We start from the raw sequence: 25901 nt of genomic DNA on the forward strand, positions 1-25901 counted from the left end.
TTTTTGGCCAAGTGCATCATTGTGGACGTTCTGCCTCTTTTCCTATGCTTTCAATGCAATTCCAGTCTACCTCCTGAAATCGGTTTCCTGCAATTCTGCCCCGCTTTCAAGTCCTCTTGGCAGCCTTACTTCAGTCTATTTTTGGACGATAGCTGTCATTTATAACTCTGCAGGTTTGTGAATTACAGTGCCCCTGAGCTCCTTTCTTCAACTCGCTTTCTTGTGACCTGGCCGCAACACCGCAGGATGGCTTCAGGCCCTAATCTGGTTCCGGCCCGGCATGCTGAGCCTTTGGTTAATTCCTCTTCCTGGTGGGAAATGAGAGTTAAATTTGCCCGTCCAGACACCTCCAGCTAGCCTCTCATTGGTTCTCGCTATTCCTGTACATCTTCCGCAGAAATTGCAAACTGGGCCAAACAGGAGGTTAAAGGGACTGACTCTCCAAGAGGGGAGAGTGTTAGTAAAGCGTCTGGAATGTTGCACGCGAGTACCAGGGGAGGAAATCTGAGACATATTTGAACACGTCTCCCGATCACATGGTTGATCATACTCTAGGTTCCACATGCATGTTTTAGCTGAAGGAAGAATACCTTAAACCTGGGTAGTTGAAACCCGTGGAATGAGTACCATGCAATATGACTTCAAAGGGTCTTCATTTGCTCACCGAACCTCTCCAATCCTATCACTGCTGCGTTTATGCCCCTGCACACATGCTTGATTCTCTTTCGGAGACATAGCAATCCATAGGTTTTAAGATACTTACAAGTCAGGTACATTCTTAGGCGTTTAATATGCGGTGTTGAGTCCATTTCGTTGAGCAAGGAGTAGCTCTTGTCTATTCCATATTTGGCTTAAGGAACTTTATCTGTGCTCATTTCAATCTCTGGTTTTATGCAGCACCCCAACTCACCTTTCCCCTTAAGCAAGCATAAGTTGGTTTTCTAAATTTGAGACCCTGTTCTGTTCTGTAATTCAGTTCCTGTGTAGCCAAGTTTCCATTCCGTGTATTACTGATATCTTATGATGTTTCTTTTTCTGTGTGACTTATTTCAGTTAGAATCATCGTACCTGAATCCACTCATTATGATGCTACGGGACTGATGACATAGATTTCATTGCTGAGTGATACTGCATCGTACGTAAGTACCACAAGTTCTTTATCCATTTTTCACTTTCTGTGATATTGAACTTGTACGGTAATCGAGGTTCTTGTAAACGGAGGCGTCCCAAACTTTGGGGTGGCTGTGTCTTTTTGATTTTAATTTCCCTAAGGTATAGGACCATAAGTGGAAGTGCCCTAGGCTCTGTTGCTTTGTTTTTTAGATGTTTCAGGAAACACCATACACTTCTCCCAAGTGTCTGTTGGGAATTTACATCCCGCCCATCAGCATAACAAGGCTCCCAGTTCTCCATGGCCTGTCCTGCCTTTCTGGATTTTACACTTTTTTCAGATGGCCCTTTTGACCGGGGGGAAGTGAGACTTCATTGTAGTGCAGATTTCCTTTGCAAGCTTGCTTGGTTGGCCAAAAAGGGCGTATGCGTTTTTTCCTGAATATATTCAGGAAAAAACGCATACGCCCTTTTTGGCCAAGTGCATCATTGTGGACGTTCTGCCTCTTTTCCTATGCTTTCAATGCAATTCCAGTCTACCTCCTGAAATCGGTTTCCTGCAATTCTGCCCCGCTTTCAAGTCCTCTTGGCAGCCTTACTTCAGTCTATTTTTGGACGATAGCTGTCATTTATAACTCTGCAGGTTTGTGAATTACAGTGCCCCAGAGCTCCTTTCTTCAACTTGCTTTCTTTTGACCTGGCCGCAACACCGCAGGATGGCTTCAGGCCCTAATCTGGTTCCGGCACGGCACGCTGAGCCTTTGGTTATTTCCTCTTCCTGGTGGGAAATGAGAGTTAAATTTGCCCGTCCAGACACCTCCAGCTAGCCTCCCATTGGTTCTTGCTATTCCTGTTCATCTTCCGCATAAATTGCAAACTGGGCCAAACAGGAGGTTAAAGGCGCTGACTCTCCAAGTGGGGAGAGTGTTAGTAAAGCGTCTGGAATGTTGCACCCGAGTACCAGGGGAGGAAAACTGAGACATATTTGAACACGTCTCCCGTTCACATGGTTGATCATACTTGGGTTCCACATGCATGATTTAGCTGAAGGAAGAATACCTTAAACCTGGAGAGTTAAGACCCGTGTAATGGGTACCATGCAATATGACTTCAAAGGGTCTTCATTTGCTCACCGAACGTCTCCAATCCTATCACTGCTGCGTTTATGCCCCTGTACACATGCTTGATTCTCTTTCGGAGACATAGCAATCCATAGGTTTTAAGATACTTACTAGTCAGGTACATTCTTAGGCGTTTAATATGCGGTGTTGAGTCCATTTCATTGAGCAAGGAGTAGCTCTTGTCTATTCCATATTTGACTTAAGGAACTTTATCTGTGCTCATTTCAATCTCTGGTTTTATGCAGCACCCCAACTCACCTTTACCCTTAAGCAAGCATAAGTTGGTTTTCTAAATTTGAGACCCTGTTCTGTTCTGTAATTCAGTTCCTGTGTAGCCAAGTTTACATTCGGTGTATTACTGATATCTTATGATGTTTCTTTTTCTGTGTGACTTACTTCAGTTAGAATCATCATACCTGAATCCACTCATTGTGCTGCTAAGGGCCTGATGACACAGATTTCATTGCTGAGTGATATTGCTTTGTAACTAAATACCACAACTTCTTTATCCATTTTTCACTTTCTGCGATGTTGAACTTGTACTGTAAACGAGGTTCTTGTAAACAGAGCCGTTCCAAACTTTGGGGTGGCTGTGTCTTTTTGATTTTAATTTCCCTAAGCTATAGGACCATAAGTGGAAGTGCCCTAGGTTCTGTTGCTTTGTTTTTTAGATGTTTCAGGAAACACCATACACTTCTCCCGAGTGGTTGTTGGCAATTTACATCCCGCCCATCAGCATAACAAGGCTCCCAGTTCTCCATGGCCTGTCCTGCCTTTCTGGATTTTACACTTTTTTCAGATGGCCCTTTTGACCGGGGGGAAGTGAGACTTCATTGTAGTGCAGATTTCCTTTGCAAGCTTGCTTGGTTGGCCAAAAAGGGCGTATGCGTTTTTTCCTGAATATATTCAGGAAAAAACGCATACGCCCTTTTTGGCCAAGTGCATCATTGTGGACGTTCTGCCTCTTTTCCTATGCTTTCAATGCAATTCCAGTCTACCTCCTGAAATCGGTTTCCTGCAATTCTGCCCCGCTTTCAAGTCCTCTTGGCAGCCTTACTTCAGTCTATTTTTGGACGATAGCTGTCATTTATAACTCTGCAGGTTTGTGAATTACAGTGCCCCTGAGCTCCTTTCTTCAACTCGCTTTCTTGTGACCTGGCTGCAACACCGCAGGATGGCTTCAGGCCCTAATGAGGTTCCGGCATGGCACGCTGAGCCTTTGGTTATTTCCTCTTCCTGGTGGGAAATGAGAGTTAAATTTGCCCGTCCAGACACCTCCAGCTAGCCTCTCATTGGTTCTCGCTATTCCTGTTCATCTTCCGCAGAAATTGCAAACTGGGCCAAACAGGAGGTTAAAGGCGCTGACTCTCCAAGTGGGGAGAGTGTTAGTAAAGCGTCTGGAATGTTGCACCCGAGTACCAGGGGAGGAAAACTGAGACATATTTGAACACGTCTCCCGTTCACATGGTTGATCATACTTGGGTTCCACATGCATGTTTTAGCTGAAGGAAGAATACCTTAAACCTGGAGAGTTGAGACCCGTGGAATGGGTACCATGCAATATGACTTCAAAGGGTCTTCATTTGCTCACCGAACCTCTCCAATCCTATCACTGCTGCGTTTATGCCCCTGTACACATGCTTGATTCTCTTTTGGAGACATAGCAATCCATAGGTTTTACGATACTTACTAATCAGGTACATTCTTAGGCGTTTAATATGCGGTGTTGAGTCCATTTCGTTGAGCAAGGAGTAGCTCTTGTCTATTCCATATTTGACTTAAGGAACTTTATCTGTGCTCATTTCAATCTCTGGTTTATGCAGCACCCCAACTCCCCTTTACCCTTAAGCAAGCATAAGTTGGTTTTCTAAATTTGAGACCCTGTTCTGTTCTGTAATTCAGTTCCTGTGTAGCCAAGTTTACATTCCGTGTATTACTGATATCTTATGATGTTTCTTTTTCTGTGTGACTTACTTCAGTTAGAATCATCATACCTGAATCCACTCATTGTGCTGCTAAGGGCCTGATGACATAGAATTCATTGCTGAGTGATATTGCTTTGTAAGTGAATACCACAACTTCTTTATCCATTTTTCACTTTCTGCGATGTTGAACTTGTACTGTAAACAAGGTTCTTGTAAACAGAGCCGTTCCAAACTTTGGGGTGGCTGTGTCTTTTTGATTTTAATTTCCCTAAGCTATAGGACCATAAGTGGAAGTGCCCTAGGTTCTGTTGCTTTGTTTTTTAGATGTTTCAGGAAACACCATACACTTCTCCCGAGTGGTTGTTGGCAATTTACATCCCGCCCATCAGCATAACAAGGCTCCCAGTTCTCCATGGCCTGTCCTGCCTTTCTGGATTTTACACTTTTTTCAGATGGCCCTTTTGACCGGGGGGAAGTGAGACTTCATTGTAGTGCAGATTTCCTTTGCAAGCTTGCTTGGTTGGCCAAAAAGGGCGTATGCGTTTTTTCCTGAATATATTCAGGAAAAAACGCATACGCCCTTTTTGGCCAAGTGCATCATTGTGGACGTTCTGCCTCTTTTCCTATGCTTTCAATGCAATTCCAGTCTACCTCTTGAAATCGATTTCCTGCAATTCTGCCCCGCTTTCAAGTCCTCTTGGCAGCCTTACTTCAGTCTATTTTTGGACGATAGCTGTCATTTATAACTCTGCAGGTTTGAGAATTACAGTGCCCCTGAGCTCCTTTCTTCAACTTGCTTTCTTGTGACCTGGCCGCAACACCGCAGGATGGCTTCAGGCCCTAATCTGGTTCCGGCACGGCACGCTGAGCCTTTGGTTATTTCCTCTTCCTGGTGGGAAATGAGAGTTAAATTTGCCCGTCCAGACACCTCCAGCTAGTCTCTCATTGGTTCTCGCTATTCCTGTTCATCTTCCGCAGAAATTGCAAACTGGGCCAAACAGGATGTTAAAGGCGCTGACTCTCCAAGTGGGGAGAGTGTTAGTAAAGCGCCTGGAATGTTGCACCCGAGTACCAGGGGAGGAAAACTGAGACATATTTGAACACGTCTCCCGTTCACATGGTTGATCATACTTGGGTTCCACATGCATGTTTTAGCTGAAGGAAGAATACCTTAAACCTGGAGAGTTAAGACCCGTGTAATGGGTACCATGCAATATGACTTCAAAGGGTCTTCATTTGCTCACCGAACCTCTCCAATCCTATCACTGCTGCGTTTATGCCCCTGTACACACGCTTGATTCTCTTTCGGAGACATAGCAATCCATAGGTTTTAAGATACTTAGTAGTCAGGCACATTCTTAGGCATTTAATATGCGGTGTTGAGTCCATTTCGTTGAGCAAGGAGTAGCTCTTGTCTATTCCATATTTGACTTAAGGAACTTTATCTGTGCTCATTTCAATCTCTGATTTTATGCAGCACCCCAACTCACCTTTACCCTTAAGCAAGCATAGTTGGTTTTCTAAATTTGAGACCCTGTTCTGTTCTGTAATTCAGTTCCTGTGTAGCCAAGTTTACATTCCGTGTATTACTGATATCTTATGATGTTTCTTTTTCTGTGTGACTTACTTCAGTTAGAATCATCATACCTGAATCCACTCATTGTGCTGCTAAGGGCCTGATGACACAGATTTCATTGCTGAGTGATATTGCTTTGTAAGTAAATACCACAACTTCTTTATCCATTTTTCACTTTCTGCGATGTTGAACTTGTACTGTAAACGAGGTTCTTGTAAACAGAGCCGTCCCAAACTTTGGGGTGGCTGTGTCTTTTTGATTTTAATTTCCCTAAGCTATAGGACCATAAGTGGAAGTGCCCTAGGTTCTGTTGCTTTGTTTTTTAGATGTTTCAGGAAACACCATACACTTCTCCCGAGTGGTTGTTGGCAATTTACATCCCGCCCATCAGCATAACAAGGCTCCCAGTTCTCCATGGCCTGTCCTGCCTTTCTGGATTTTACACTTTTTTCAGATGGCCCTTTTGACCGGGGGGAAGTGAGACTTCATTGTAGTGCAGATTTCCTTTGCAAGCTTGCTTGGTTGGCCAAAAAGGGCGTATGCGTTTTTTATTCCTGTTCATCTTCCGCAGAAATTGCAAGCTGGGCCAAACAGTAGGTTAAAGGCGCTGACTCTCCAAGTGAAGAGAGTGTTAGTAAAGCGTCTGGAATGTTGCACCCGAGTACCAGGGGAGGAAAACTGAGACATATTTGAACACGTCTCCCGTTCACATGGTTGATCATACTTGGGTTCCACATGCATGTTTTAGCTGAAGGAAGAATACCTTAAACCTGGAGAGTTGAGACCCGTGGAATGGGTACCATGCAATATGACTTCAAAGGGTCTTCATTTGCTCACCAAACCTCTCCAATCCTATCACTGCTGCGTTTATGCCCCTGTACACATGCTTGATTCTCTTTCGGAGACATAGCAATCCATAGGTTTTAAGATACTTACTAGTCAGGTACATTCTTAGGCGTTTAATATGCGGTGTTGAGTCCATTTCGTTGAGCAAGGAGTAGCTCTTGTCTATTCCATATTTGACTTAAGGAACTTTATCTGTGCTCATTTCAATCTCTGGTTTTATGCAGCACCCCAACTCACCTTTACCCTTAAGCAAGCATAAGTTGGTTTTCTAAATTTGAGACCCTGTTCTGTTCTGTAATTCAGTTCCTGTGTAGCCAAGTTTACATTCCGTGTATTACTGATATCTTATGATGTTTCTTTTTCTGTGTGACTTACTTCAGTTAGAATCATCATACCTGAATCCACTCATTGTGCTTCTAAGGGCCTGATGACACAGATTTCATTGCTGAGTGATATTGCTTTGTAAGTAAATACCACAACTTCTTTATCCATTTTTCACTTTCTGCGATGTTGAACTTGTACTGTAAACGAGGTTCTTGTAAACAGAGCCGTTCCAAACTTTGGGGTGGCTGTGTCTTTTTGATTTTAATTTCCCTAAGCTATAGGACCATAAGTGGAAGTGCCCTAGGTTCTGTTGCTTTGTTTTTTAGATGTTTCAGGAAACACCATACACTTCTCCCGAGTGGTTGTTGGCAATTTACATCCCGCCCATCAGCATAACAAGGCTCCCAGTTCTCCATGGCCTGTCCTGCCTTTCTGGATTTTACACTTTTTTCAGATGGCCCTTTTGACCGGGGGGAAGTGAGACTTCATTGTAGTGCAGATTTCCTTTGCAAGCTTGCTTGGTTGGCCAAAAAGGGCGTATGCGTTTTTTCCTGAATATATTCAGGAAAAAACGCATACGCCCTTTTTGGCCAAGTGCATCATTGTGGACGTTCTGCCTCTTTTCCTATGCTTTCAATGCAATTCCAGTCTACCTCCTGAAATCGGTTTCCTGCAATTCTGCCCCGCTTTCAAGTCCTCTTGGCAGCCTTACTTCAGTCTATTTTTGGACGATAGCTGTCATTTATAACTCTGCAGGTTTGTGAATTACAGTGCCCCTGAGCTCCTTTCTTCAACTTGCTTTCTTGTGACCTGGCCGCAACACCGCAGGATGGCTTCAGGCCCTAATCTGGTTCCGGCCCGGCATGCTGAGCCTTTGGTTAATTCCTCTTCCTGGTGGGAAATGAGAGTTAAATTTGCCCGTCCAGACACCTCCAGCTAGCCTCTCATTGGTTCTCGCTATTCCTGTACATCTTCCGCAGAAATTGCAAACTGGGCCAAACAGGAGGTTAAAGGGACTGACTCTCCAAGAGGGGAGAGTGTTAGTAAAGCGTCTGGAATGTTGCAGGCGAGTACCAGGGGAGGAAAACTGAGACATATTTGAACACGTCTCCCGATCACATGGTTGATCATACTCTAGGTTCCACATGCATGTTTTAGCTGAAGGAAGAATACCTTAAACCTGGGTAGTTGAAACCCGTGGAATGAGTACCATGCAATATGACTTCAAAGGGTCTTCATTTGCTCACCGAACCTCTCCAATCCTATCACTGCTGCGTTTATGCCCCTGCACACATGCTTGATTCTCTTTCGGAGACATAGCAATCCATAGGTTTTAAGATACTTACAAGTCAGGTACATTCTTAGGCGTTTAATATGCGGTGTTGAGTCCATTTCGTTGAGCAAGGAGTAGCTCTTGTCTATTCCATATTTGGCTTAAGGAACTTTATCTGTGCTCATTTCAATCTCTGGTTTTATGCAGCACCCCAACTCACCTTTACCCTTAAGGAAGCATAAGTTGGTTTTCTAAATTTGAGACCCTGTTCTGTTCTGTAATTCAGTTCCTGTGTAGCCAAGTTTCCATTCCGTGTATTACTGATATCTTATGATGTTTCTTTTTCTGTGTGACTTATTTCAGTTAGAATCATCGTACCTGAATCCACTCATTATGATGCTACGGGACTGATGACATAGATTTCATTGCTGAGTGATACTGCATCGTACGTAAGTACCAAAGTTCTTTATCCATTTTTCACTTTCTGTGATATTGAACTTGTACGGTAATCGAGGTTCTTGTAAACGGAGGCGTCCCAAACTTTGGGGTGGCTGTGTCTTTTTGATTTTAATTTCCCTAAGGTATAGGACCATAAGTGGAAGTGCCCTAGGCTCTGTTGCTTTGTTTTTTAGATGTTTCAGGAAACACCATACACTTCTCCCAAGTGTCTGTTGGGAATTTACATCCCGCCCATCAGCATAACAAGGCTCCCAGTTCTCCATGGCCTGTCCTGCCTTTCTGGATTTTACACTTTTTTCAGATGGCCCTTTTGACCGGGGGGAAGTGAGACTTCATTGTAGTGCAGATTTCCTTTGCAAGCTTGCTTGGTTGGCCAAAAAGGGCGTATGCGTTTTTTCCTGAATATATTCAGGAAATATATTCAGGAAAAAACGCATACGCCCTTTTTGGCCAAGTGCATCATTGTGGACGTTCTGCCTCTTTTCCTATGCTTTCAATGCAATTCCAGTCTACCTCCTGAAATCGGTTTCCTGCAATTCTGCCCCGCTTTCAAGTCCTCTTGGCAGCCTTACTTCAGTCTATTTTTGGACGATAGCTGTCATTTATAACTCTGCAGGTTTGTGAATTACAGTGCCCCAGAGCTCCTTTCTTCAACTTGCTTTCTTTTGACCTGGCCGCAACACCGCAGGATGGCTTCAGGCCCTAATCTGGTTCCGGCACGGCACGCTGAGCCTTTGGTTATTTCCTCTTCCTGGTGGGAAATGAGAGTTAAATTTGCCCGTCCAGACACCTCCAGCTAGCCTCCCATTGGTTCTTGCTATTCCTGTTCATCTTCCGCATAAATTGCAAACTGGGCCAAACAGGAGGTTAAAGGCGCTGACTCTCCAAGTGGGGAGAGTGTTAGTAAAGCGTCTGGAATGTTGCACCCGAGTACCAGGGGAGGAAAACTGAGACATATTTGAACACGTCTCCCGTTCACATGGTTGATCATACTTGGGTTCCACATGCATGATTTAGCTGAAGGAAGAATACCTTAAACCTGGAGAGTTAAGACCCGTGTAATGGGTACCATGCAATATGACTTCAAAGGGTCTTCATTTGCTCACCGAACGTCTCCAATCCTATCACTGCTGCGTTTATGCCCCTGTACACATGCTTGATTCTCTTTCGGAGACATAGCAATCCATAGGTTTTAAGATACTTACTAGTCAGGTACATTCTTAGGCGTTTAATATGCGGTGTTGAGTCCATTTCATTGAGCAAGGAGTAGCTCTTGTCTATTCCATATTTGACTTAAGGAACTTTATCTGTGCTCATTTCAATCTCTGGTTTTATGCAGCACCCCAACTCACCTTTACCCTTAAGCAAGCATAAGTTGGTTTTCTAAATTTGAGACCCTGTTCTGTTCTGTAATTCAGTTCCTGTGTAGCCAAGTTTACATTCGGTGTATTACTGATATCTTATGATGTTTCTTTTTCTGTGTGACTTACTTCAGTTAGAATCATCATACCTGAATCCACTCATTGTGCTGCTAAGGGCCTGATGACACAGATTTCATTGCTGAGTGATATTGCTTTGTAACTAAATACCACAACTTCTTTATCCATTTTTCACTTTCTGCGATGTTGAACTTGTACTGTAAACGAGGTTCTTGTAAACAGAGCCGTTCCAAACTTTGGGGTGGCTGTGTCTTTTTGATTTTAATTTCCCTAAGCTATAGGACCATAAGTGGAAGTGCCCTAGGTTCTGTTGCTTTGTTTTTTAGATGTTTCAGGAAACACCATACACTTCTCCCGAGTGGTTGTTGGCAATTTACATCCCGCCCATCAGCATAACAAGGCTCCCAGTTCTCCATGGCCTGTCCTGCCTTTCTGGATTTTACACTTTTTTCAGATGGCCCTTTTGACCGGGGGGAAGTGAGACTTCATTGTAGTGCAGATTTCCTTTGCAAGCTTGCTTGGTTGGCCAAAAAGGGCGTATGCGTTTTTTATTCCTGTTCATCTTCCGCAGAAATTGCAAACTGGGCCAAACAGTAGGTTAAAGGCGCTGACTCTCCAAGTGAGGAGAGTGTTAGTAAAGCATCTGGAATGTTGCACCCGAGTACCAGGGGAGGAAAACTGAGACATATTTGAACACGTCTCCCGTTCACATGGTTGATCATACTTGGGTTCCACATGCATGTTTTAGCTGAAGGAAGAATACCTTAAACCTGGAGAGTTGAGACCCGTGGAATGGGTACCATGCAATATGTCTTCAAAGGGTCTTCATTTGCTCACCGAACCTCTCCAATCCTATCACTGCTGCGTTTATGCCCCTGTACACATGCTTGATTCTCTTTCGGAGACATAGCAATCCATAGGTTTTACGATACTTACTAGTCAGGTACATTCTTAGGCGTTTAATATGCGGTGTTGAGTCCATTTCGTTGAGCAAGGAGTAGCTCTTGTCTATTCCATATTTGACTTAAGGAACTTTATCTGTGCTCATTTCAATCTCTGGTTTTATGCAGCACCCCAACTCACCTTTACCCTTAAGCAAGCATAAGTTGGTTTTCTAAATTTGAGACCCTGTTCTGTTCTGTAATTCAGTTCCTGTGTAGCCAAGTTTACATTCCGTGTATTACTGATATCTTATGATGTTTCTTTTTCTGTGTGACTTATTTCAGTTAGAATCATCATACCTGAATCCACTCATTGTGATGCTAAGGGCCTGATGACATAGATTTCATTGCTGAGTGATATTGCTTTGTAAGTAAATACCACAAGTTCTTTATCCATTTTTCACTTTCTGCGATGTGGAACTTGTACTGTAAACGAGGTTCTTGTAAACAGAGGCGTCCCAAACTTTGGGGTGGCTGTGTCTTTTTGATTTTAATTTCCCTAAGCTATAAGAACATAAGTGGCAGTGCCCTAGGCTCTGTTGCTTTGTTTTTTAGATGTTTCAGGAAACACCATACACTTCTCCGGAGTGTCTGTTGGCAATTTACATCCCGCCCATCAGCATAACAAGGCTCCCAGTTCTCCATGGCCTGTCCTGCCTTTCTGGATTTTACACTTTTTTCAGATGGCCCTTTTGACCGGGGGGAAGTGAGACTTCATTGTAGTGCAGATTTCCTTTGCAAGCTTGCTTGGTTGGCCAAAAAGGGCGTATGCGTTTTTTCCTGAATATATTCAGGAAAAAACGCATACGCCCTTTTTGGCCAAGTGCATCATTGTGGACGTTCTGCCTCTTTTCCTATGCTTTCAATGCAATTCCAGTCTACCTCCTGAAATCGGTTTCCTGCAATTCTGCCCCGCTTTCAAGTCCTCTTGGCAGCCTTACTTCAGTCTATTTTTGGACGATAGCTGTCATTTATAACTCTGCAGGTTTGTGAATTACAGTGCCCCTGAGCTCCTTTCTTCAACTCGCTTTCTTGTGACCTGGCTGCAACACCGCAGGATGGCTTCAGGCCCTAATGTGGTTCCGGCATGGCACGCTGAGCCTTTGGTTATTTCCTCTTCCTGGTGGGAAATGAGAGTTAAATTTGCCCGTCCAGACACCTCCAGCTAGCCTCTCATTGGTTCTCGCTATTCCTGTTCATCTTCCGCAGAAATTGCAAACTGGGCCAAACAGGAGGTTAAAGGCGCTGACTCTCCAAGTGGGGAGAGTGTTAGTAAAGCGTCTGGAATGTTGCACCCGAGTACCAGGGGAGGAAAACTGAGACATATTTGAACACGTCTCCCGTTCACATGGTTGATCATACTTGGGTTCCACATGCATGTTTTAGCTAAAGGAAGAATACCTGAAACCTGGAGAGTTGAGACCCGTGGAATGGGTACCATGCAATATGACTTCAAAGGGTCTTCATTTGCTCACCGAACCTCTCCAATCCTATCACTGCTGCGTTTATGCCCCTGTACACATGCTTGATTCTCTTTTGGAGACATAGCAATCCATAGGTTTTACGATACTTACTAATCAGGTACATTCTTAGGCGTTTAATATGCGGTGTTGAGTCCATTTCGTTGAGCAAGGAGTAGCTCTTGTCTATTCCATATTTGACTTAAGGAACTTTATCTGTGCTCATTTCAATCTCTGGTTTATGCAGCACCCCAACTCACCTTTACCCTTAAGCAAGCATAAGTTGGTTTTCTAAATTTGAGACCCTGTTCTGTTCTGTAATTCAGTTCCTGTGTAGCCAAGTTTACATTCCGTGTATTACTGATATCTTATGATGTTTCTTTTTCTGTGTGACTTACTTCAGTTAGAATCATCATACCTGAATCCACTCATTGTGCTGCTAAGGGCCTGATGACATAGAATTCATTGCTGAGTGATATTGCTTTGTAAGTGAATACCACAACTTCTTTATCCATTTTTCACTTTCTGCGATGTTGAACTTGTACTGTAAACAAGGTTCTTGTAAACAGAGCCGTTCCAAACTTTGGGGTGGCTGTGTCTTTTTTATTTTAATTTCCCTAAGCTATAGGACCATAAGTGGAAGTGCCCTAGGTTCTGTTGCTTTGTTTTTTAGATGTTTCAGGAAACACCATACACTTCTCCCGAGTGGTTGTTGGCAATTTACATCCCGCCCATCAGCATAACAAGGCTCCCAGTTCTCCATGGCCTGTCCTGCCTTTCTGGATTTTACACTTTTTTCAGATGGCCCTTTTGACCGGGGGGAAGTGAGACTTCATTGTAGTGCAGATTTCCTTTGCAAGCTTGCTTGGTTGGCCAAAAAGGGTGTATGCGTTTTTTCCTGAATATATTCAGGAAAAAACGCATACGCCCTTTTTGGCCAAGTGCATCATTGTGGACGTTCTGCCTCTTTTCCTATGCTTTCAATGCAATTCCAGTCTACCTCTTGAAATCGATTTCCTGCAATTCTGCCCCGCTTTCAAGTCCTCTTGGCAGCCTTACTTCAGTCTATTTTTGGACGATAGCTGTCATTTATAACTCTGCAGGTTTGAGAATTACAGTGCCCCTGAGCTCCTTTCTTCAACTTGCTTTCTTGTGACCTGGCCGCAACACCGCAGGATGGCTTCAGGCCCTAATCTGGTTCCGGCACGGCACGCTGAGCCTTTGGTTATTTCCTCTTCCTGGTGGGAAATGAGAGTTAAATTTGCCCGTCCAGACACCTCCAGCTAGTCTCTCATTGGTTCTCGCTATTCCTGTTCATCTTCCGCAGAAATTGCAAACTGGGCCAAACAGGATGTTAAAGGCGCTGACTCTCCAAGTGGGGAGAGTGTTAGTAAAGCGTCTGGAATGTTGCACCCGAGTACCAGGGGAGGAAAACTGAGACATATTTGAACACGTCTCCCGTTCACATGGTTGATCATACTTGGGTTCCACATGCATGTTTTAGCTGAAGGAAGAATACCTTAAACCTGGAGAGTTAAGACCCGTGTAATGGGTACCATGCAATATGACTTCAAAGGGTCTTCATTTGCTCACCGAACCTCTCCAATCCTATCACTGCTGCGTTTATGCCCCTGTACACACGCTTGATTCTCTTTCGGAGACATAGCAATCCATAGGTTTTAAGATACTTAGTAGTCAGGCACATTCTTAGGCATTTAATATGCGGTGTTGGGTCCATTTCGTTGAGCAAGGAGTAGCTCTTGTCTATTCCATATTTGACTTAAGGAACTTTATCTGTGCTCATTTCAATCTCTGATTTTATGCAGCACCCCAACTCACCTTTACCCTTAAGCAAGCATAGTTGGTTTTCTAAATTTGAGACCCTGTTCTGTTCTGTAATTCAGTTCCTGTGTAGCCAAGTTTACATTCCGTGTATTACTGATATCTTATGATGTTTCTTTTTCTGTGTGACTTACTTCAGTTAGAATCATCATACCTGAATCCACTCATTGTGCTGCTAAGGGCCTGATGACACAGATTTCATTGCTGAGTGATATTGCTTTGTAAGTAAATACCACAACTTCTTTATCCATTTTTCACTTTCTGCGATGTTGAACTTGTACTGTAAACGAGGTTCTTGTAAACAGAGCCGTCCCAAACTTTGGGGTGGCTGTGTCTTTTTGATTTTAATTTCCCTAAGCTATAGGACCATAAGTGGAAGTGCCCTAGGTTCTGTTGCTTTGTTTTTTAGATGTTTCAGGAAACACCATACACTTCTCCCGAGTGTCTGTTGGCAATTTACATCCCGCCCATCAGCATAACAAGGCTCCCAGTTCTCCATGGCCTGTCCTGCCTTTCTGGATTTTACACTTTTTTCAGATGGCCCTTTTGACCGGGGGGAAGTGAGACTTCATTGTAGTGCAGATTTCCTTTGCAAGCTTGCTTGGTTGGCCAAAAAGGGCGTATGCGTTTTTTATTCCTGTTCATCTTCCGCAGAAATTGCAAGCTGGGCCAAACAGTAGGTTAAAGGCGCTGACTCTCCAAGTGAAGAGAGTGTTAGTAAAGCATCTGGAATGTTGCACCCGAGTACCAGGGGAGGAAAACTGAGACATATTTGAACACGTCTCCCGTTCACATGGTTGATCATACTTGGGTTCCACATGCATGTTTTAGCTGAAGGAAGAATACCTTAAACCTGGAGAGTTGAGACCCGTGGAATGGGTACCATGCAATATGACTTCAAAGGGTCTTCATTTGCTCACCAAACCTCTCCAATCCTATCACTGCTGCGTTTATGCCCCTGTACACATGCTTGATTCTCTTTCGGAGACATAGCAATCCATAGGTTTTAAGATACTTACTAGTCAGGTACATTCTTAGGCGTTTAATATGCGGTGTTGAGTCCATTTCGTTGAGCAAGGAGTAGCTCTTGTCTATTCCATATTTGACTTAAGGAACTTTATCTGTGCTCATTTCAATCTCTGGTTTTATGCAGCACCCCAACTCACCTTTACCCTTAAGCAAGCATAAGTTGGTTTTCTAAATTTGAGACCCTGTTCTGTTCTGTAATTCAGTTCCTGTGTAGCCAAGTTTACATTCCGTGTATTACTGATATCTTATGATGTTTCTTTTTCTGTGTGACTTACTTCAGTTAGAATCATCATACCTGAATCCACTCATTGTGCTTCTAAGGGCCTGATGACACAGATTTCATTGCTGAGTGATATTGCTTTGTAAGTAAATACCACAACTTCTTTATCCATTTTTCACTTTCTGCGATGTTGAACTTGTACTGTAAACGAGGTTCTTGTAAACAGAGCCGTTCCAAACTTTGGGGTGGCTGTGTCTTTTTGATTTTAATTTCCCTAAGCTATAGGACCATAAGTGGAAGTGCCCTAGGTTCTGTTGCTTTGTTTTTTAGATGTTTCAGGAAACACCATACACTTCTCCCGAGTGTCTGTTGGCAATTTACATCCCGCCCATCAGCATAACAAGGCTCCCAGTTCTCCATGGCCTGTCCTGCCTTTCTGGATTTTACACTTTTTTCAGATGGCCCTTTTGACCGGGGGGAAGTGAGACTTCATTGTAGTGCAGATTTCCTTTGCAAGCTTGCTTGGTTGGCCAAAAAGGGCGTATGCGTTTTTTCCTGAATATATTCAGGAAAAAACGCATACGCCCTTTTTGGCCAAGTGCATCATTGTGGACGTTCTGCCTCTTTTCCTATGCTTTCAATGCAATTTCAGTCTACCTCCTGAAATCGGTTTCCTGCAATTCTGCCCCGCTTTCAAGTCCTCTTGGCAGCCTTACTTCAGTCTATTTTTGGACGATAGCTGTCATTTATAACTCTGCAGGTTTGTGAATTACAGTGCCCCTGAGCTCCTTTCTTCAACTCGCTTTCATTTGAGCTGGCCGCAACACCGCAGGATGGCTTCAGGCCCTAATCTGGTTCCGGTACGGCACGCTGAGCCTTTGGTTATTTCCTCTTCCTGGTGGGAAATGAGAGTTAAATTTGCCCGTCCAGACACCTCCAGCTACCCTCTCATTGGTTCTCGCTATTCCTGTTCATCTTCCGCAGAAATTGCAAACTGGGCCAAACAGGAGGTTAAAGGCGCTGACTCTCCAAGTGGGGAGAGTGTTAGTAAAGCGTCTGGAATGTTGCACCCGAGTACCAGGGGAGGAAAACTGAGACATATTTGAACACGTCTCCCGATCACATGGTTGATCATACTCTGGGTTCCACATGCATGTTTTAGCTGAAGGAAGAATACCTAAAACCTGGGTAATTGAAACCCGTGGAATGGGTACCATGCAATATGACTTCAAAGGGTCTTCATTTGCTCACCGAACCTCTCCAATCCTATCACTGCTGCGTTTATGCCCCTGTACACATGCTTGATTCTCTTTCGGAGACATAGCAATCCATAGGTTTTAAGATACTTACTAGTCAGGTACATTCTTAGGCGTTTAATATGCGGTGTTGAGTCCATTTCGTTGAGCAAGGAGTGGCTCTTGTCTATTCCATATTTGGCTTAAGGAACTTTATCTGTGCTCATTTCAATCTCTGGTTTTATGCAGCAACCCAACTCACCTTTACCCTTAAGCAAGCATAAGTTGGTTTTCTAAATTTGAGAACCTGTTCTGTTCTGGAATTCAGTTCCTGTGTAGCCAAGTTTACATTCCGTGTATTACTGATATCTTATGATGTTTCTTTTTCTGTGTGACTTATTTCAGTTAGAATCATCGTACCTGAATCTACTCATTGTGATGCTAAGGTCCTGATGACATAGATTTCATTGCTGAGTGATACTGCATTGTACGTAAGTACCACAAGTTCTTTATCCATTTTTCACTTTCTGCGATGTTGAACTTGTACTGTAAACGAGGTTCTTGTAAACAGAGCCGTTCCAAACTTTGGGGTGGCTGTGTCTTTTTGATTTTAATTTCCCTAAGCTATAGGACCATAAGTGGAAGTGCCCTAGGCTCTGTTGCTTTGTTTTTTAGATGTTTCAGGAAACACCATACACTTCTCCCGAGTGTCTGTTGGCAATTTACATCCCGCCCATCAGCATAACAAGGCTCCCAATTCTCAATGGCCTGTCCTGCCTTTCTGGATTTTACACTTTTTTCAGATGGCCCTTTTGACCGGGGGGAAGTGAGACTTCATTGTAGTGCAGATTTCCTTTGCAAGCTTGCTTGGTTGGCCAAAAAGGGCGTATGCGTTTTTTCCTGAATATATTCAGGAAAAAACGCATACGCCCTTTTTGGCCAAGTGCATCATTGTGGACGTTCTGCCTCTTTTCCTATGCTTTCAGTGCAATTCCAGTCTACCTCCTGAAATCGGTTTCCTGCAATTCTGCCCCGCTTTCAAGTCCTCTTGGCAGCCTTACTTCAGTCTATTTTTGGACGATAGCTGTCATTTATAACTCTGCAAGTTTGTGAATTACAGTGCCCCTGAGCTCCTTTCTTCAACTCGCTTTCTTGTGACCTGGCCGCAACACCGCAGGATGGCTTCAGGCCCTAATCTGGTTCTGGCCCGGCATGCTGAGCCTTTGGTTAATTCCTCTTCCTGGTGGGAAATGAGAGTTAAATTTGCCCGTCCAGACACCTCCAGCTAGCCTCTCATTGGTTCTCGCTATTCCTGTTCATCTTCCGCAGAAATTGCAAACTGGGCCAAACAGGAGGTTAAAGGGACTGACTCTCCAAGTGGGGAGAGTGTTAGTAAAGCGTCTGGAATGTTGCACCCGAGTACCAGGGGAGGAAAACTGAGACATATTTGAACACGTCTCCCGATCACATGGTTGATCATACTCTAGGTTCCACATGCATGTTTTAGCTGAAGGAAGAATACCTTAAACCTGGGTAGTTGAAACCCGTGGAATGGGTACCATGCAATATGACTTCAAAGGGTCTTCATTTGCTCACCGAACCTCTCCAATCCTATCACTGCTGCGTTTATGCCCCTGTACACATGCTTGATTCTCTTTCGGAGACATAGCAATCCATAGGTTTTAAGATACTTACTAGTCAGGTACATTCTTAGGCGTTTAATATGCGGTGTTGAGTCCATTTCGTTGAGCAAGGAGTAGCTCTTGTCTATTCCATATTTGGCTTAAGGAACTTTATCTGTGCTCATTTCAGTCTCTGGTTTTATGCTGCACCCCAACTCACCTTTACCCTTAAGCAAGAATAAGTTGGTTTTCTAAATTTGAGACCCTGTTCTGTTCTGTAATTCAGTTCCTGTGTAGCCAAGTTTCCATTCCGTGTATTACTGATATCTTATGATGTTTCTTTTTCTGTGTGACTTATTTCAGTTAGAATCATCATACCTGAATCCACTCATTGTGCTGCTAAGGGCCTGATGACACAGATTTCATTGCTGAGTGATATTGCTTTGTAAGTAAATACCACAACTTCTTTATCCATTTTTCACTTTCTGCGATGTTGAACTTGTACTGTAAACGAGGTTCTTGTAAACAGAGGCGTCCCAAACTTTGGGGTGGCTGTGTCTTTTTGATTTTAATTTCCCTAAGCTATAGGACCATAAGTGGCAGTGCCCTAGGCTCTGTTGCTTTGTTTTTTAGATGTTTCAGGAAACACCATACACTTCTCCCGAGTGGTTGTTGGCAATTTACATCCCGCCCATCAGCATAACAAGGCTCCCAGTTCTCCATGGCCTGTCCTGCCTTTCTGGATTTTACACTTTTTTCAGATGGCCCTTTTGACCGGGGGGAAGTGAGACTTCATTGTAGTGCAGATTTCCTTTGCAAGCTTGCTTGGTTGGCCAAAAAGGGCGTATGCGTTTTTTCCTGAATATATTCAGGAAAAAACGCATACGCCCTTTTTGGCCAAGTGCATCATTGTGGACGTTCTGCCTCTTTTCCTATGCTTTCAATGCAATTTCAGTCTACCTCCTGAAATCGGTTTCCTGCAATTCTGCCCCGCTTTCAAGTCCTCTTGGCAGCCTTACTTCAGTCTATTTTTGGACGATAGCTGTCATTTATAACTCTGCAGGTTTGTGAATTACAGTGCCCCTGAGCTCCTTTCTTCAACTCGCTTTCTTTTGAGCTGGCCGCAACACCGCAGGATGGCTTCAGGCCCTAATCTGGTTCCGGTACGGCACGCTGAGCCTTTGGTTATTTCCTCTTCCTGTTGGGAAATGAGAGTTAAATTTGCCCGTCCAGACACCTCCAGCTACCCTCTCATTGGTTCTCGTTATTCCTGTTCATCTTCCGCAGAAATTGCAAACTGGGCCAAACAGGATGTTAAAGGCGCTGACTCTCCAAGTGGGGAGAGTGTTAGTAAAGCGTCTGGAATGTTGCACCCGAGTACCAGGGGAGGAAAACTGAGACATATTTGAACACGTCTCCCGATCACATGGTTGATCATACTCTGGGTTCCACATGCATGTTTTAGCTGAAGGAAGAATACCTAAAACCTGGGTAATTGAAACCCGTGGAATGGGTACCATGCAATATGACTTCAAAGGGTCTTCATTTGCTCACCGAACCTCTCCAATCCTATCACTGCTGCGTTTATGCCCCTGTACACATGCTTGATTCTCTTTCGGAGACATAGCAATCCATAGGTTTTAAGATACTTACTAGTCAGGTACATTCTTAGGCGTTTAATATGCGGTGTTGAGTCCATTTCGTTGAGCAAGGAGTGGCTCTTGTCTATTCCATATTTGGCTTAAGGAACTTTATCTGTGCTCATTTCAATCTCTGGTTTTATGCAGCAACCCAACTCACCTTTCCCCTTAAGCAAGCATAAGTTGGTTTTCTAAATTTGAGACCCTGTTCTGTTCTGTAATTCAGTTCCTGTGTAGCCAAGTTTCCATTCCGTGTATTACTGATATCTTATGATGTTTCTTTTTCTGTGTGACTTACTTCAGTTAGAATCATCATACCTGAATCCACTCATTGTGCTGCTAAGGGCCTGATGACACAGATTTCATTGCTGAGTGATATTGCTTTGTAAGTAAATACCACAACTTCTTTATCCATTTTTCACTTTCTGCGATGTTGAACTTGTACTGTAAACGAGGTTCTTGTAACCAGAGCCGTTCCAAACTTTGGGGTGGCTGTGTCTTTTTGATTTTAATTTCCCTAAGCTATAGGACCATAAGTGGAAGTGCCCTAGGTTCTGTTGTTTTGTTTTTTAGATGTTTCAGGAAACACCATACACTTCTCCCGAGTGTCTGTTGGCAATTTACATCCCGCCCATCATCATAACAAGGCTCCCAGTTCTCCATGGCCTGTCCTGCCTTTCTGGATTTTACACTTTTTTCAGATGGCCCTTTTGACCGGGGGGAAGTGAGACTTCATTGTAGTGCAGATTTCCTTTGCAAGCTTGCTTGGTTGGCCAAAAAGGGCGTATGCGTTTTTTCCTGAATATATTCAGGAAAAAACGCATACACCCTTTTTGGCCAAGTGCATCATTGTGGACGTTCTGCCTCTTTTCCTATGCTTTCAATGCAATTCCAGTCTACCTCCTGAAATCGGTTTCCTGCAATTCTGCCCCGCTTTCAAGTCCTCTTGGCAGCCTTACTTCAGTCTATTTTTGGACGATAGCTGTCATTTATAACTCTGCAGGTTTGTGAATTACAGTGCCCCTGAGCTCCTTTCTTCAACTCGCTTTCTTGTGACCTGGCCGCAACACCGCAGGATGGCTTCAGGCCCTAATCTGGTTCCGGTACAGCACGCTGAGCCTTTGGTTATTTCCTCTTCCTGGTGGGAAATGAGAGTTAAATTTGCCCGTCCAGACACCTCCAGCTAGCCTCTCATTGGTTCTCGCTATTCCTGTTCATCTTCCGCAGAAATTGCAAACTGGGCCAAACAGGAGGTTAAAGGCGCTGACTCTCCAAGTGGGGAGAGTGTTAGTAAAGCGTCTGGAATGTTGCACCCGAGTACCAGGGGAGGAAAACTGAGACATATTTGAACACGTCTCCCATTCACATGGTTGATCATACTTGGGTTCCACATGCATGTTTTAGCTGAAGGAAGAATACCTTAAACCTGGAGAGTTGAGACCCGTGGAATGGGTACCATGCAATATGACTTCAAAGGGTCTTCATTTGCTCACCGAACCTCTCCAATCCTATCACTGCTGCGTTTATGCCCCTGTACACATGCTTGATTCTCTTTCGGAGACATAGCAATCCATAGGTTTTAAGATACTTACTAGTCAGGCACATTCTTAGGCGTTTAATATGCGGTGTTGAGTCCATTTCGTTGAGCAAGGAGTAGCTCTTGTCTATTCCATATTTGACTTAAGGAACTTTATCTGTGCTCATTTCAATCTCTGGTTTTATGCAGCACCCCAACTCACCTTTACCCTTATGAAAGCATAGTTGGTTTTCTAAATTTGAGACCCTGTTCTGTTCTGTAATTCAGTTCCTGTGTAGCCAAGTTTCCATTCCGTGTATTACTGATATCTTATGATGTTTCTTTTTCTGTGTGACTTACTTCAGTTAGAATCATCATACCTGAATCCACTCATTGTGCTGCTAAGGGCCTGATGACACAGATTTCATTGCTGAGTGATATTGCTTTGTAAGTAAATACCACAACTTCTTTATCCATTTTTCACTTTCTGCGATGTTGAACTTGTACTGTAAACGAGGTTCTTGTAAACAGAGGCGTCCCAAACTTTGGGGTGGCTGTGTCTTTTTGATTTTAATTTCCCTAAGCTATAGGACCATAAGTGGAAGTGCCCTAGGCTCTGTTGCTTTGTTTTTTAGATGTTTCAGGAAACACCATACACTTCTCCCGAGTGTCTGTTGGCAATTTACATCCCGCCCATCAGCATAACAAGGCTCCCAGTTCTCCATGGCCTGTCCTGCCTTTCTGGATTTTACACTTTTTTCAGATGGCCCTTTTGACCGGGGGGAAGTGAGACTTCATTGTAGTGCAGATTTCCTTTGCAAGCTTGCTTGGTTGGCCAAAAAGGGCGTATGCGTTTTTTCCTGAATATATTCAGGAAAAAACGCATACGCCCTTTTTGGCCAAGTGCATCATTGTGGACGTTCTGCCTCTTTTCCTATGCTTTCAATGCAATTCCAGTCTACCTCCTGAAATCGGTTTCCTGCAATTCTGCCCCGCTTTCAAGTCCTCTTGGCAGCCTTACTTCAGTCTATTTTTGGACGATAGCTGTCATTTATAACTCTGCAGGTTTGTGAATTACAGTGCCCCTGAGCTCCTTTCTTCAACTCGCTTTCTTGTGACCTGGCCGCAACACCGCAGGATGGCTTCAGGCCCTAATCTGGTTCCGGCCCGGCATGCTGAGCCTTTGGTTAATTCCTCTTCCTGGTGGGAAATGAGAGTTAAATTTGCCCGTCCAGACACCTCCAGCTAGCCTCTCATTGGTTCTCGCTATTCCTGTACATCTTCCGCAGAAATTGCAAACTGGGCCAAACAGGAGGTTAAAGGGACTGACTCTCCAAGAGGGGAGAGTGTTAGTAAAGCGTCTGGAATGTTGCACGCGAGTACCAGGGGAGGAAATCTGAGACATATTTGAACACGTCTCCCGATCACATGGTTGATCATACTCTAGGTTCCACATGCATGTTTTAGCTGAAGGAAGAATACCTTAAACCTGGGTAGTTGAAACCCGTGGAATGAGTACCATGCAATATGACTTCAAAGGGTCTTCATTTGCTCACCGAACCTCTCCAATCCTATCACTGCTGCGTTTATGCCCCTGCACACATGCTTGATTCTCTTTCGGAGACATAGCAATCCATAGGTTTTAAGATACTTACAAGTCAGGTACATTCTTAGGCGTTTAATATGCGGTGTTGAGTCCATTTCGTTGAGCAAGGAGTAGCTCTTGTCTATTCCATATTTGGCTTAAGGAACTTTATCTGTGCTCATTTCAATCTCTGGTTTTATGCAGCACCCCAACTCACCTTTCCCCTTAAGCAAGCATAAGTTGTTTTTCTAAATTTGAGACCCTGTTCTGTTCTGTAATTCAGTTCCTGTGTAGCCAAGTTTCCATTCCGTGTATTACTGATATCTTATGATGTTTCTTTTTCTGTGTGACTTATTTCAGTTAGAATCATCGTACCTGAATCCACTCATTATGATGCTACGGGACTGATGACATAGATTTCATTGCTGAGTGATACTGCATCGTACGTAAGTACCACAAGTTCTTTATCCATTTTTCACTTTCTGTGATATTGAACTTGTACGGTAATCGAGGTTCTTGTAAACGGAGGCGTCCCAAACTTTGGGGTGGCTGTGTCTTTTTGATTTTAATTTCCCTAAGGTATAGGACCATAAGTGGAAGTGCCCTAGGCTCTGTTGCTTTGTCTTTTAGATGTTTCAGGAAACACCATACACTTCTCCCAAGTGTCTGTTGGGAATTTACATCCCGCCCATCAGCATAACAAGGCTCCCAGTTCTCCATGGCCTGTCCTGCCTTTCTGGATTTTACACTTTTTTCAGATGGCCCTTTTGACCGGGGGGAAGTGAGACTTCATTGTAGTGCAGATTTCCTTTGCAAGCTTGCTTGGTTGGCCAAAAAGGGCGTATGCGTTTTTTCCTGAATATATTCAGGAAAAAACGCATACGCCCTTTTTGGCCAAGTGCATCATTGTGGACGTTCTGCCTCTTTTCCTATGCTTTCAATGCAATTCCAGTCTACCTCCTGAAATCGGTTTCCTGCAATTCTGCCCCGCTTTCAAGTCCTCTTGGCAGCCTTACTTCAGTCTATTTTTGGACGATAGCTGTCATTTATAACTCTGCAGGTTTGTGAATTACAGTGCCCCAGAGCTCCTTTCTTCAACTTGCTTTCTTTTGACCTGGCCGCAACACCGCAGGATGGCTTCAGGCCCTAATCTGGTTCCGGCACGGCACGCTGAGCCTTTGGTTATTTCCTCTTCCTGGTGGGAAATGAGAGTTAAATTTGCCCGTCCAGACACCTCCAGCTAGCCTCCCATTGGTTCTTGCTATTCCTGTTCATCTTCCGCATAAATTGCAAACTGGGCCAAACAGGAGGTTAAAGGCGCTGACTCTCCAAGTGGGGAGAGTGTTAGTAAAGCGTCTGGAATGTTGCACCCGAGTACCAGGGGAGGAAAACTGAGACATATTTGAACACGTCTCCCGTTCACATGGTTGATCATACTTGGGTTCCACATGCATGATTTAGCTGAAGGAAGAATACCTTAAACCTGGAGAGTTAAGACCCGTGTAATGGGTACCATGCAATATGAATTCAAAGGGTCTTCATTTGCTCACCGAACGTCTCCAATCCTATCACTGCTGCGTTTATGCCCCTGTACACATGCTTGATTCTCTTTCGGAGACATAGCAATCCATAGGTTTTAAGATACTTACTAGTCAGGTACATTCTTAGGCGTTTAATATGCGGTGTTGAGTCCATTTCATTGAGCAAGGAGTAGCTCTTGTCTATTCCATATTTGACTTAAGGAACTTTATCTGTGCTCATTTCAATCTCTGGTTTTATGCAGCACCCCAACTCACCTTTACCCTTAAGCAAGCATAAGTTGGTTTTCTAAATTTGAGACCCTGTTCTGTTCTGTAATTCAGTTCCTGTGTAGCCAAGTTTACATTCGGTGTATTACTGATATCTTATGATGTTTCTTTTTCTGTGTGACTTACTTCAGTTAGAATCATCATACCTGAATCCACTCATTGTGCTGCTAAGGGCCTGATGACACAGATTTCATTGCTGAGTGATAGTGCTTTGTAACTAAATACCACAACTTCTTTATCCATTTTTCACTTTCTGCGATGTTGAACTTGTACTGTAAACGAGGTTCTTCTAAACAGAGCCGTTCCAAACTTTGGGGTGGCTGTGTCTTTTTGATTTTAATTTCCCTAAGCTATAGGACCATAAGTGGAAGTGCCCTAGGTTCTGTTGCTTTGTTTTTTAGATGTTTCAGGAAACACCATACACTTCTCCCGAGTGGTTGTTGGCAATTTACATCCCGCCCATCAGCATAACAAGGCTCCCAGTTCTCCATGGCCTGTCCTGCCTTTCTGGATTTTACACTTTTTTCAGATGGCCCTTTTGACCGGGGGGAAGTGAGACTTCATTGTAGTGCAGATTTCCTTTGCAAGCTTGCTTGGTTGACCAAAAAGGGCGTATGCGTTTTTTATTCCTGTTCATCTTCCGCAGAAATTGCAAACTGGGCCAAACAGTAGGTTAAAGGCGCTGACTCTCCAAGTGAGGAGAGTGTTAGTAAAGCATCTGGAATGTTGCACCCGAGTACCAGGGGAGGAAAACTGAGACATATTTGAACACGTCTCCCGTTCACATGGTTGATCATACTTGGGTTCCACATGCATGTTTTAGCTGAAGGAAGAATACCTTAAACCTGGAGAGTTGAGACCCGTGGAATGGGTACCATGCAATATTTCTTCAAAGGGTCTTCATTTGCTCACCGAACCTCTCCAATCCTA

At 43.8% G+C, this 25901-nt stretch overlaps 1 long non-coding RNA gene across 1 annotated transcript in view; it reads left to right on the top strand.

Annotated features, from left to right (window-relative positions):
- Positions 1 to 25901, top strand: part of LOC307188209 — a 1799555-nt gene that overhangs the window by 1729359 nt on the left and 44295 nt on the right. The window lies entirely within an intron of this gene.

Source organism: Stenella coeruleoalba, assembly GCF_951394435.1.
Source record: "Stenella coeruleoalba genome assembly, chromosome: 6".
NCBI classification, from domain to species: Eukaryota; Metazoa; Chordata; class Mammalia; order Artiodactyla; family Delphinidae; genus Stenella; species Stenella coeruleoalba.